Source organism: Thermobia domestica, chromosome 8 (assembly GCF_964235325.1).
Source record: "Thermobia domestica chromosome 8, izTheDome1.hap1.1, whole genome shotgun sequence".
NCBI lineage: Eukaryota > Metazoa > Arthropoda > Insecta > Zygentoma > Lepismatidae > Thermobia > Thermobia domestica.
In genome coordinates, this window is record NC_137461.1 from 110782786 (window position 1) to 110795685 (window position 12900).

The following is a 12900-nucleotide window of genomic DNA, read 5'->3' on the forward strand; positions in this document are numbered from 1 at the left end:
GGATTTTATTAATTAACTAGAATTATTATTATTATTTTTTACAAATTTATTCACTGATATATATATATATATATATATATATATATATATATATATATATATATATATATATATATATATATATATTTATAAACAGTATAAAAATATATTTCTACATAAATATATAATAGTAATTAAATTAATGTATTTATAAATTAATTCCACATTTTTAGTTTTAAGCAAGAACGTTTGTTCCCATTTTTTAAAAAAAGGAATTTCACTCCCGCTTAACAAACTCAATGTCTACTTCGACTTATTTACTTTTAAGACTTGAGAACAGCTTCAAACATTAATCATCAAAGTTTTTAAATTATCTCAAGATAATTTAAAATAAAAGTGTGTTTCTATTTGTTTGTATATCTATTGTAATAATAACTAGTACAAGATCATATCTCAATTCTCAATTTTGAAACTAATAAATAATCACATTCATGTATTATTTTCTATTTTAGTTCTTGTTGTAGTATTTGTCCTTTCATAAAATGTGGTTTTTCAAATATTACAACTGACTATTATCTAAAACCCAAAAATTGGTGTCCAAGGAGGTGACTGTGATAAGCCGTGTTCATCCGTAATTACAGGTACTCCCTCGTGAAACATAGATTCACTAAGGTGGCCAGGTATTGGAGGATACAACAAGTCGTGATGTGGAACCATGTGAAGATCATCTGCGTAAATAGTTTCCTCTTCTTGCAAGTAAGACAAGAGATCTACCAAGGTAAGCATGTGTGAAGCAGGAACCATATTATGCGGTAGGGTACCAGAGGAAATACCGAAATGCTGTTCAGAGTAACCCGGTGGCATCCATTGAGGAGGAAGTTGCAGATATGGATCCAACAAAGCAGGTGGGATGATTTGTGACTGGTGAGCCCATTGACTTAACTTCTGCTCGAGTTTGTCCTGAAATAACAAATGACAATTCTTTATACGTGATGCACAGTAAAACAACAGACACTCTAAATAGTATACAGTACATTAACAATACCGGTACTGCTTTAATATAAAATAATGAATAATACCCTTTGGACAAAGTAAATAAATTTTCATACTTTGAGTTGAATTGATTGTGAGTTTAACATCCCTTTCAGCAGCGAGACTACGTAAGACGGGACCTACTAATTAACGTCGAATCCGAACTACATAAGCTCCCACCGGGAATCGAACCCCGGTCTCTCACGTACGCTAACCGCTTAGCCACGAAGATCTTTTCATACTTTTTTATTTTGATATATTCTGATATATTCTAAAACAAAGATTCTAAACTTTTCACACATACCATCATATTTAATATAGAGAATATTAATATACCACTAGTCAAAAGTTATTGTGGATGAAGTCTTTGTTTCAAAGGCAAAATTATACATGTATTGACTTATTTTGTAGCTAAGTAGCTAAATTTTAGATTTTTAAATGCAGGTATGAGTATACATGGAAAAATCCTTTTTCTTTGAATCTACTATTTTTTTTTAAATGATTTTTAAAAATTAAAGTAACATTAAGTGAACACACATTTTTTGTAATGGTACTTCAGTTTTAAAATTAACTTACAGTCAGGATAAACAATGAATGTAAAAGAGAAACGTTATAGAATTCTAAGCAATATTGCATAGAGCTGTTTTTTTTTCTTTCTTCAAGCACGAGAATATTTTCGCACAACTTTACACAACTAGTGCGTACCACTTTGGCGCGCATACTACCAGCTGCATGTTTATTACAAGTCGAGAAACCATTTTGTAAAAGCATTTCAATAACCAACAATAAATCGTTACAAAATTACATCCTTACTGTATCAAAGGCAAATTCATCGCAACCTATTGCAACAACTAAAGATTCCCAAATGCCTTTTTAAAAAAAAAAAAAATAAAATAAAATAAAATAGGTTAAATATACTTAACTATTACGAGGAAAATGTTCCTTTTGAAATAGATTCTAATGTCTGAGATTAATAAACAAATAATAGTACTGTATAATATTTGTACAAAATTACTAAACCAATGCAAAAAAGTAATGTGGCATTATAGATATTCATTATAAGCTATTTTTAGTAAGTTTCTATGAATTATGAGAAGCAATTGCTACAAAAAAGAAAATTTTCCCGAAGAATTGTTAATTATATTGCAAAAATTATGTTTTCTATATCTACTCACAATACAATGTTTTCTATATCTACTCAAAGAAATACATTCTACTCACAAATATTAAAAATATTTCTACGATATTCAGCTTTAAACAAACATAAATTATCTTAAATGAATTTTAAAAAATTAAAAATTAAAAAATTGAAAATGACATTTGTAGTTTCATTCCCGACGATTATGTTCTGTAGGCTGAAAGAGACGAAAGGATTATTGAAAGTGGGTGCATATGATAAGTTGGTGGAATGAGAATTTCGATGTAAAGGGAAGAAGCCACAGACATGGACTTATGGGATCAAATCAGGGACCCCTTTCACCAGTGATAAACGTTCTATTACAAAGCCACTGCGCTTCCATATTGGAATACCAAAGAGCGAAATATACTTATGAAATAATGTACAGTTAAGTTGATCTGGTAATATCGAAGTTACTACAGTATATCAAACATACATTTGAGAAGTAAACTACTGTATTTATGAACATTGCACAGTGTTCTTGATGTCTAGTAAGATTGCAATTAACGATACTAACATACAAGTGGTACCATGACAAGTAGAAAGTGGATGGAAATTTTACTATCTTTTTGTTTTCAAGATAACGAAATTTACTTCCTTGTACGGTTTCACTGTGAAGTAATAGTCCGTTTTAAATTCCACAGAATGAGAACGAGAAAAAAACCTCGAAGAAGTTATAGCTACTCATAATTTATAAGAAAGTCATCATGAAATTTTGAACTCATATTAAGTATATATATGAATTTCTAAATTTTACCGTTTAATTCTGGAACTAATATTAGTTTCAAGGTACAAGCGTGTTTGAAAACTTTGAGACTCAGCACTCACCAAGTTCTATTAAAAATGAATCGTTTTTTTAAAGTTATTACCGGACATAAGTTTCAGCATACACACTCACACCTGCGTGGTGTGCAATATAATAAAAAAAAAGTGGTTATGCTCGCTTCAATAGACAAACTGCTCCATCATGTGCTCTAGAAAGATGGTATTGTTAATTATTTCTATACATAAACCTTGAACAGTGTAACCTGCGTATTCCTACTAACTTGTGTGATACAATTACCAGTAGGTTTTAGATTGAGACATTCATTCTGTCATTACGCACCGATTTTATCCCTCTAAACAACGAAGGTAACCCGAAAGATTCAAGAGAAATAGAATTTATGTTGCATAAGAATTGAAGTTTCATTATAAAGTTACTCTGAATAATTTTCTTAAAGCTTAAATGGAATCAACTTTTTTCCTAGGCCAAGTTGAACTTCAAGCAACACTTTCACAAGAAAAAACCGCGACCAAAGGTCACATTGTATTTCGGTGAAAACAAATCAACTTTTACGAAATAAATAGTTCTCGCATTGCGAAACTACTATAAATTTCCAAACGGATGGAAATTCAATATTGAAACAGATAAAACAGTAGCTCTATCACTTCTGGTGGCAACAGAGGAACATTGTTAGAAATAGGGACTTGAAACCATATCAAAAAGACAGTTTCTCACAATCATTTACAATTATTGCTGCACAGGAATCAATATAGAAATTGTACCGCGATTGCACTTCTGGCTTTAATAGAGGAATAAAAGCTGAGGTGAAATATAATTGGGATTCTGAACCCACATAAAAATGTCTTTTATCGCATCCTATTACGCTTTTCTTTTATGGGAAGCAATATTAGAGCCTGAAGTGTTAGTATAATTCTACCACTTTCAGTTTTATAGAAAATAGATAAGAGCAAATGATAGAACCTATTCTTGCAACAGCGAATTCATACACTAAAGCCTCTCGCTTTCCAGTACCATTTTTCCTCTTTTGCGATCAGTCCTGAAAACGGAAGAGAATTAAAATTTCTACCAATTCTGGTGTTAGTGGAGTGATGAGGATGAAGCCTATTGTAGAGAGATTGAATCTATTAAAAAAAAAAAAAAAAAGAAAGAAAGAAATGAAAGAAAGAAAGAAAACTGCTTCTCGCTATCCATTACCATTTCTGTTCTGGACACCTTCTTAGGACACCGGATTCATATTGAGAACCAATTTCTCGCTGCCTCTGTCTTTCCCTTCTGATACAGGGCCGTAACAGAAAAGCAATAAAAGCTGAATATTTGTTGGAAATGTGAACTTAGAAATCAGACTTTTTTCATACTTGTACTTCGCTGAATAACAAATGTCACTAAGTATGAAAAAATCTGATTCCTAAGTTCACATTTCCAACAAATATTCAGTTTTTATTAAGTTTCTCAATATATCTTCAGCTAGAATTGTGCGGTTATGGAAGTCACTTACGTCTTCAGTTGAATAGTTTGGTACAAACGTCACCTTGGAAAAGCAGAAAGTTTGTGGGGTGACAGGACGTATGTAGAAAATATTCTTCACGAGCAGCGTAACGTATTTTAACTAGGACTGAAAAGTTGTTTTGCTGCAATCAAAGATGTCATGAACATTTTAGAAGCTAATCACAAAGATTCTGATGGATAAAGCTACAAAGGTAGGAGGTATTACGAGAAGGAAGAATGAGAAGATAATTTTCAAAGAAATGCAATATGAGATAAAGAAAATAAGGGTAATAGTGATAATAGTAACATCCCAAATAGAATACGTGGAACTTTGCAAAGCAATATGAGAAAACATTACAGAAGGCATAAGAAAGTTTAGTCATGGCAGATTTGAAATATGTAGAACTTTATATTGAGATGGCAACTCTTCTAACCTAACGTTTTGAACATAACAGTTTAAAAATAACAAGAGTGCATCAAGATAAATGGTACACCCTATATATATTGCTCCAAAAATTTTCTTCTGACCCAGAGAAAAGTTCTCAATATTATCCCACAATAACAAAATTAAAATATATTACAGACCTATATATTTTTCACTTACATTATCCAGTCACCAAACTCATATATATAGTCACTATAGCGATATCACCCGCTTTTGTACCATATGTAGTTTATTCTGCTTCAGTTGAAAAATTTACGTCAGTTTAGACAGCTCGGAACCACCTTGGCCAAATTTAACCAAAATAGTCTCAAACGTTTGCGCACGTTTGTGCAGGCAAAATTGAAGATTACGCACAAAGCAATTTTAAGACATTCAAATATTAATTTGTAGGGCTGTCTAAACGGCAATCAACTATATCCGTAGCTGCAAGTCAAAGTGATCTCAATCGGTGTTTTATAGATGGTGCATACAAAATTGCCGTTTGTGTACAAAAGGAAATGCGAGATATTAACGTATCAAGTTTTTTTACGCCAGCCCCCCCCCTCAACAACACCGATTAGCGCCAAAATGACGTCAACCCTAAGTGCATCATTTGTGCACATTTGTGAATGCAAAATTTTCGTTTATGCATAACAAAAACTGTAAGACATTAGTGTGGCTAGTTTAAACTTCAGACCCCACCAACGCCGATTGACACTGAAATGGTGTCAATCAGCAGTGCATCGTTTGTGCACATATGTGCAACAAAAAATCTTATTTGTGTACATAAGGAGTGCGAGATTCTTGTGTATCGCTTTTGGCAACACTTTTCGATTGACGTCGACGTATTTTGGTTAGGTTTCCGGTTCTTTTGTTTAGTCTAGTGCCAAACTTGCAATGGAGCCAAACTTGCTGTGACTGTAGTTCTTTTGTCTAAGATTAAAAGCAAAAAGGAACTTATCTATTTACATATACAAAGGGGAAGAGGGGCCACATTACGTAAAATTTGTGATAATGAAAGAAAACTTGCAGAATTTGCATTCCATAAGCTCCTTCGTGTTAAGGGTTGGCGTACGCGCTCAAAGTTTGGAAGAGTTGGGTTTGATACTCAGCGGGAGCTCATGTGGTTTGAATTCCACATAAAGATATAAGTCCGCGCCTGATATAGCTTCACTTCCGCAAATTCCTGGTGGATGAGGGGGGCATATCCCCTCCAATCTTGGAACTGGAATCCGATTTGAAATGTGATTTTTGGGTAGAAATTTGATGATTTGTGTTCGACTGAAACAAAGGAAAGTGAGATGAGATTAGTGTCCCTTGTTGTACAATATGCAACAAGTTCATCTCAGAAATCAGATTCATCTACCGTAACATGAGTCTCATCCTCTCCAGAATAAGCCTCAAATCTGCCCGCCTCCCAATGTTGAAGGCAACTCTGCTCCCCTGATCCTTCACAGCATTGTTTTTCAACTTTATAAATATTTTGAACATCGCTTAAAGAAAAAATAAAATATTATGGAAAAAATAAGATATTATTATCCTCCCCAATGTTAAAGGCAGATTTGATAGGATGTATAGCCTTGCTGCTAAAAGAAACGCTACACTGAAAATCAAAGCAACTCAAATTTTCTCTCCATGAAGCTCTGAAAATTGACATAATTTTTCAAATTTTATTTTCTTATTTGGCGAGGGCAAAGGAGGCATATTCTCCATGTAACTCCATGATTCAGCTCTTGGTTCTAGCATAGGACTGGGACGTGTGAAATCAAACTTATAGGCTGTGTAGCTCTCCCGTCTACAGCTTGAAGCAAATTAATAGTAATGCACTTATCTATTTACGTACGTACATAAAGAGACAGGAGTACATACATCCGTAAAACTTGTCCAAGTGGAGAAAAATTTGCAGAATTTACACTCTGAAAAATAATATAACTTTAAAATTTTAATTTGCAGTAATTACTTTTCAGAGCGTCAGGGATATGTAAGATATTGAACATATGCACCGAAAAAAAGATTGTAAGTGGCGTCCTCAAAAAGGTAGGTTACATGCGTAATTCCTGTAGTTTTTGGATTTAACGTACAGCAGACGTTTAACTGAAAACACATGTTTTGTAATGCTTTCTGTATAAATATTCCATCTGTACGTACTTTACGTAGGAAACAATATAGGCCGTCAGAATCTCACATACAAATGGGCGTATATAACATATAGCTAACGAAGGTAACATATATACAGGATGTTAATGAACTATACCGACAATCTTTAAGAGGTGTTTCCTCACATCAAAATAAGAGAAAAAGTTCATATGGACCTATGGCGAAAAGTGCATAGTTTCAGAGCTAGGACTGTCCAAAATCGTGAAAAAGCCAAATTTCAAGAGGCCCTATTTCGAATTTGAGAGACTGTGGATGGTGGTTCTTATTAGTGCAAAGGAAGTCATCCAATCCAAAAATGCATCAATGTTCAATGGGTGTACAGATTTTTCCCTACAAAGTAAAATTCCCAGACATGCCATCAACCAACTTTTGAGATATGCTCTGACTTTATGATTGGTCCAAAGTAGGCAAACGATAATCCTTGATAGCAGTAAACACGGAATCCTTTGTTGTGAAGGGTTACCTCATGCCTACTTTGGACCCTTCTTGAAATCATGGTATATCTGAAAACTCTATTGTAAACATATATGAGAATTACACCGTGTAGGGAATACCCTCTACACCTATTGACAATTGATGAAATATGAACTTTTGGATTGTATATGCGTGGCTTCCTTTACGCTGATAAGAACCTCCATCCACAGTTTCTGGAATTCGAAATACGGCCTATTGAAATTTGGCTTTTGGTCGATTTTGGACAGGCCTAGCTCTGAAACTATGCACTTTTCGCCGTAGGTCCATATGAACTTTTTCTCCTATTTTGATGTGAGTAATCACCTCTTACAGTGTGTCAGTATAATTCATTAACACCCTGTATATGTATGCAATATAAAGAAGACTATTAGATATCAGACATCCTGCAACGGCATAATGTAACATCGAAGGACAGTGCCTATCTAGCGTATGTATAACGTATGCTCCGTACTGATTTCTGTAGTAAGGAAGAGGATTCCGTATATTTGTACAGCGGGGGACACTTCTAAATGGTACAGCCATATGGAGATTTACGGCAAGAGTGCTCCACCAGTTGAGTCCAAAGTATTTGCTGGAAGTATTGCAACCGAATTAACTTTAAAAGAAGGCGGGTGGCATAATCGCCAGGCAATGAAAATTCCCGTACACTTGGGTGAAATTCCCACTACCGTCTACAGCATTATTTCTCCAAAATAAAATGAATCTTATACGTGTAGTTCTTATGCCAAATATACTATTTGTTATTCGTCCTATTCGTGAAGATAAAGTGCAACAACAAATAAAAGCCCAATCCTGTTGCTGTTGGAATGAATTCTCTTTAAGTCGTTTGATCTGAAATGACTTTACAGAACCTAAATAAATATTCTGTCACTTCAGAAGGGGGGGGTGGTAGGAAGAGCAAAAGCTCCCCTCCTACAGTATGAAAACATATACTTTTAATCAAATGCTTAGCGAGAGTGAACCCATTGGTATAGCGCTTTTATGATTTGAAATCTTGCTCCCAAACCATCTTTTGTCATAACTGACAACATAGGAGAACGGGAGATGCAAATATGATGAAGGAGAAATACACTCACATGTGCAAATTCAGAATTGGAGACAAAATGATCGGATAGCATCCATATTTTGTCGAAAATTTTGATCTTGTAAGTAGACATGTAAAAGCTCACCCGAACTTGAGAGCATCCCATTACCAATTGCTGAATTCAAGTGGAGAACTCAGTTGAGAGCATCAGATGATTACGGAGGGAGAGAAACATCTTAAGATATGGGGAACGAACAATGGAAAAAAATACCAAATTGCCTCGACCGGACTCGAACCCTAAACCCCATGATTACGAAGCCACGCCTTTGCTCACTCATCCACGGAGCCACACAGAGTACCATGGTCATACGTCAGGAAAAGCGTTCGTTACGACCAGTGATTTGTTTGTAGGGGGAAGCTAGGGAAATTCCCCGTCTCTAGTTTTTCTTTCCTTGGCACTAACTTAATTACTGTTGTCCCAGCCTGAGAAGAATATTTTCCACCACTCTAGAAAATTTCCTAACAATTTGCATACATTTTAAGCAACATAAAACATTTATTCATCGCTGTTCTGCATAATTATAATTACACAAAGGAATTATTTCCAATTCTATGAATTCCCGTACTAGGTAAACAGAAGTACTGAGTAAGAAATTCTATATCTCGTGAATAGTTTTGCAGAAAATACCTAAGCTAAATTTTCTATTGGGAACAGGGAGAAGCACACACGCGGGGCTTAGGAAGCAGATTGCGCCCATAAGATTTGTTTTGGTCAGTAAGGGACATAAATTTACATTCAAATGGCAAAATCACACGTTTAATTATGCTATAATTTTACTTTTAAGAACTCCAAATGCGTAGAACGAAGGCATTCTTTTTTGCTTGGAAGAATAAAATTATGGCTGAAGGTACTACACATTCCTTGCTACCGTATCGCGATTTAATTAAATGTTTTAAAAGTTTTTAAAGCTCAACCCCTAACGAAATTGATAACTACATGATCTATCTCTTTGCAGTTCACTTAAAACACTATAGAAATATCGTAAAACTTAATAAAAGGAAAAAAAGTTCTTTCACAGCGTGAAGCTTACGATTAGCACCATATACTTATAGCGTAGATTGTTCGTGTATCTTCTTTCGTAGCTCATTGGATCCGTATAGAATTCCCATTCCTGCGACCCGTGTTCGAATCTCCGCGTCGCTGTTTTTTATTTTTATTTTATTATTGATCAGGTAGGACTCCAGTAGAAAGAAACATATGGTTACAGTTCAAGGTGTGATTCGATATTCTGCAAGTATTTATTTATTTTTTCTTGTCAAGTGAAAAATTGAAGTAGAATTTTACATGCGTAAAACTTCTAAATTTGACTGTTAATAAGAACTATGAATAAGATTACAGCTCAAAATAAATTGAATTCACTTCAATTGTAGTCCATAATTAGCTATGGTCAAGGAAATGGATTTAAACTGTTTTGTGTGTGATCAGCACATTGACTTAGATCATCCCTATTTCTGGAACTAAATATCACTATTTTTTTTTCGTTTATATATAAAATTATCATCCTTTAGTCCTTAACAAAACAGAGATTATTGTTCAAACTGTCACTATGTGATTACATTTCATTATATAAAGAAATTAAACTAACTATATATATATATATATATATATATATATATATATATATATATATATATATATATACTTAAAAATATCGAAAATAATATGACAAATATTATGAACAATTTTATAATAGAACTAAGCAATGATTTATAATACACTAAACTGAATGAAATACAGGGTATTTGAAGTTAGCGATAATATTGCCAGTAGATTCTGAAATACAAGTTTCTTGAACAGGTAGGGACACTTCACCTTGAAATATACACCTTGAATTTGATTCTCGATAGAATCTGAAATATGTTAAAAACTTTAAACCTTGAATAACGCAACACAAGTTTGAATCCCATGCTTGTAATTGTGTCGTAACAAACTCACTCTTTTTATATAAATCAACCAATCTAAAGCCGGATCTTTATTCAAAAAGTATTTTCTCCTTTACGTATATTTCAGGGAGAACATTTAACGTCAACTTTTTATTAGCAAATGTAGCAACTGATCCAATTGAATAATGCTAAAAATAGCCTACTTCGCTTGCTAGAACTTATCTTTGGTAGAAGTTCATACATCAAATCTTTTTTTTTTTTGGTGTTTCTTTTTTTTTGTTTGTTTGTTTGTTTCTTAGGTTTCTGAATACTTCGGAAGATTTTAACAGAATCCTTGTAATTATACATTTATGTTTGCTCTGTTTCATATGAAAAAAAAATATTTCTTATGAAGAAAATGGTCTGCAGAGCTCTTTGTAGAATGTCTGTTATTAGTTGTAGTAGTGGTTTTACTTTAGCGTCCCATTCAGCAGCGAGGCTATATGAGACATGGACTTACAGCTTAACGTGGGATCCGAAACCATAGGCTTCTACTGAGAATCGAGCTCCGTTTTTAGGGAAAAAATCTAACCACAGTCAGTTCCTACCCGTTGGGGTTAGAACATACCCTATTATTATACTGGTATTTGGAAGCAGTGATAATTGGTTACGGATTTCGTGACCTGGAACAGACAAGGATACGACGACACGTCGTGATACGCACGATGAAATTGTATGATACTGTTAAATATTAAAGGTAATGCATCATTTTTATATCAATAAATAACTTAAATAAAAAAGACAGTAACAATACTATTAACGTATATCTACATAGTATATACATTAAAAATACGTTGTCTATTATAGCGAAAAATGGCTGAATCGTTTGAAATGAATTTTATTGACATAGTTAACCTCTAGCTTGGACTAGGTTGTTGAGATCTTGCTCGGGAGAGTACTCCCGGTAGTAGTAACTAAATACACGATTCTGATTGGTTGGCGTTATCCGTATCTTGCTAAATAGCCTATACCTATGTATATAACAGAAATCATACGCTTGTTGCTATCGGTCCTCGTGGCCGTGTGCGCTAGCGTTGTAGGCTGGTAACAAGAATTGCTTTTGGCGTGAGTTCAAACCCGGCCGAAGGAAATTTATATTTTTTTTAAATCGTTCATAACACTTTTTTCAATAAAATATGATGAAAAAGTACTCAAAGAGGAGATTTGCTTACTTTTGGGGAGATAAGTAGTAGTGGTAGTAGTAGTACAGCAGAAGCGAAGATATATATATAACTTTCCATGAAATCATGAAAATAAAAAAAATGACTTCCAACTCTATTCAGAAAGTAGGTATATTGGCACGTGTCGAACCGAGTTGTTTGCTACGCGACGTTATGCCTTCAGGCAAACTTCTGGCTATCGACTAGGTAAGTCTTAAGGGCCACTATGAAGAAAGAAAGAAAGAAAGAAAGAAAGAAAGAAAAAGGTATGCTTATTTCATGGGGAGAACAAAATATAATAGTCTATCTGCTCCTTGACATTAAGTTTTTGAAACCAATGCTGTTATGAATATCCATTATTCTAATTTCCTTAGGAGACTAAAGAGAAACGTTAATTCTCCTATATATGAAAGAAAAATATATATCTCATATATCACACAGATAACGAAATAAAATAGCATATTTATCTACGCCTTGGTGTTAAGTGCTTTAAAATTGTTCAGAATATTTTCCTTATTCCCATAATAAAAAGAAAAAATGAGAATTGTTAATTCCCATAGAAGAAGAAAGAAAAATATAATTATATTTATTAAACAAAAAGAATAAAATAAAATATATTTAAAATATATTAAAATAAAATATAACTAAACTACGTAAAACATTTACTCCGAATAGTCTCTACGTAATTTGTAGAAAATTGTCAGAAATAATGAGCATAAACTATCAGGTCTAGTTCTAAAAGTGTAGCAAGTGATAGTTCTAAACTCAAGTAGAATATTCACTCTGCTTCATTTAAATAATAGTCATTTTACAAAAATAATGATCTTTTGGCTGTATCGTAAATATTTTAGTGAATAAATAAATAAAATACATATATATAATTTAATAATCGCAACTGGATAGCTGATTCTGTGGGTGAAGATAATGAATATTACTACAAACTGTTACAAAGGTGGGGGCCGCAGTGGCCCAGTGGAAGCCGGTGGGTGTAGCTAAGCAGCCTGTAGTGTTGTCAACGGCTCGGCTCACGACTCAGTCACCTCAACATACCGAGCCGGTTCGAGATCCATAAAAGTGATTAGATGCTAATACAATACGAAGTATATGTTCTATAAGCCTTTCCCACAATTCTACTGCTTGGGGCTGAAATCAGTCAATACTGAGGAAGTTAATTATTCGTCCCTGATTGAAAACTGTTCCGCGAAGACACCTTTAAACAAA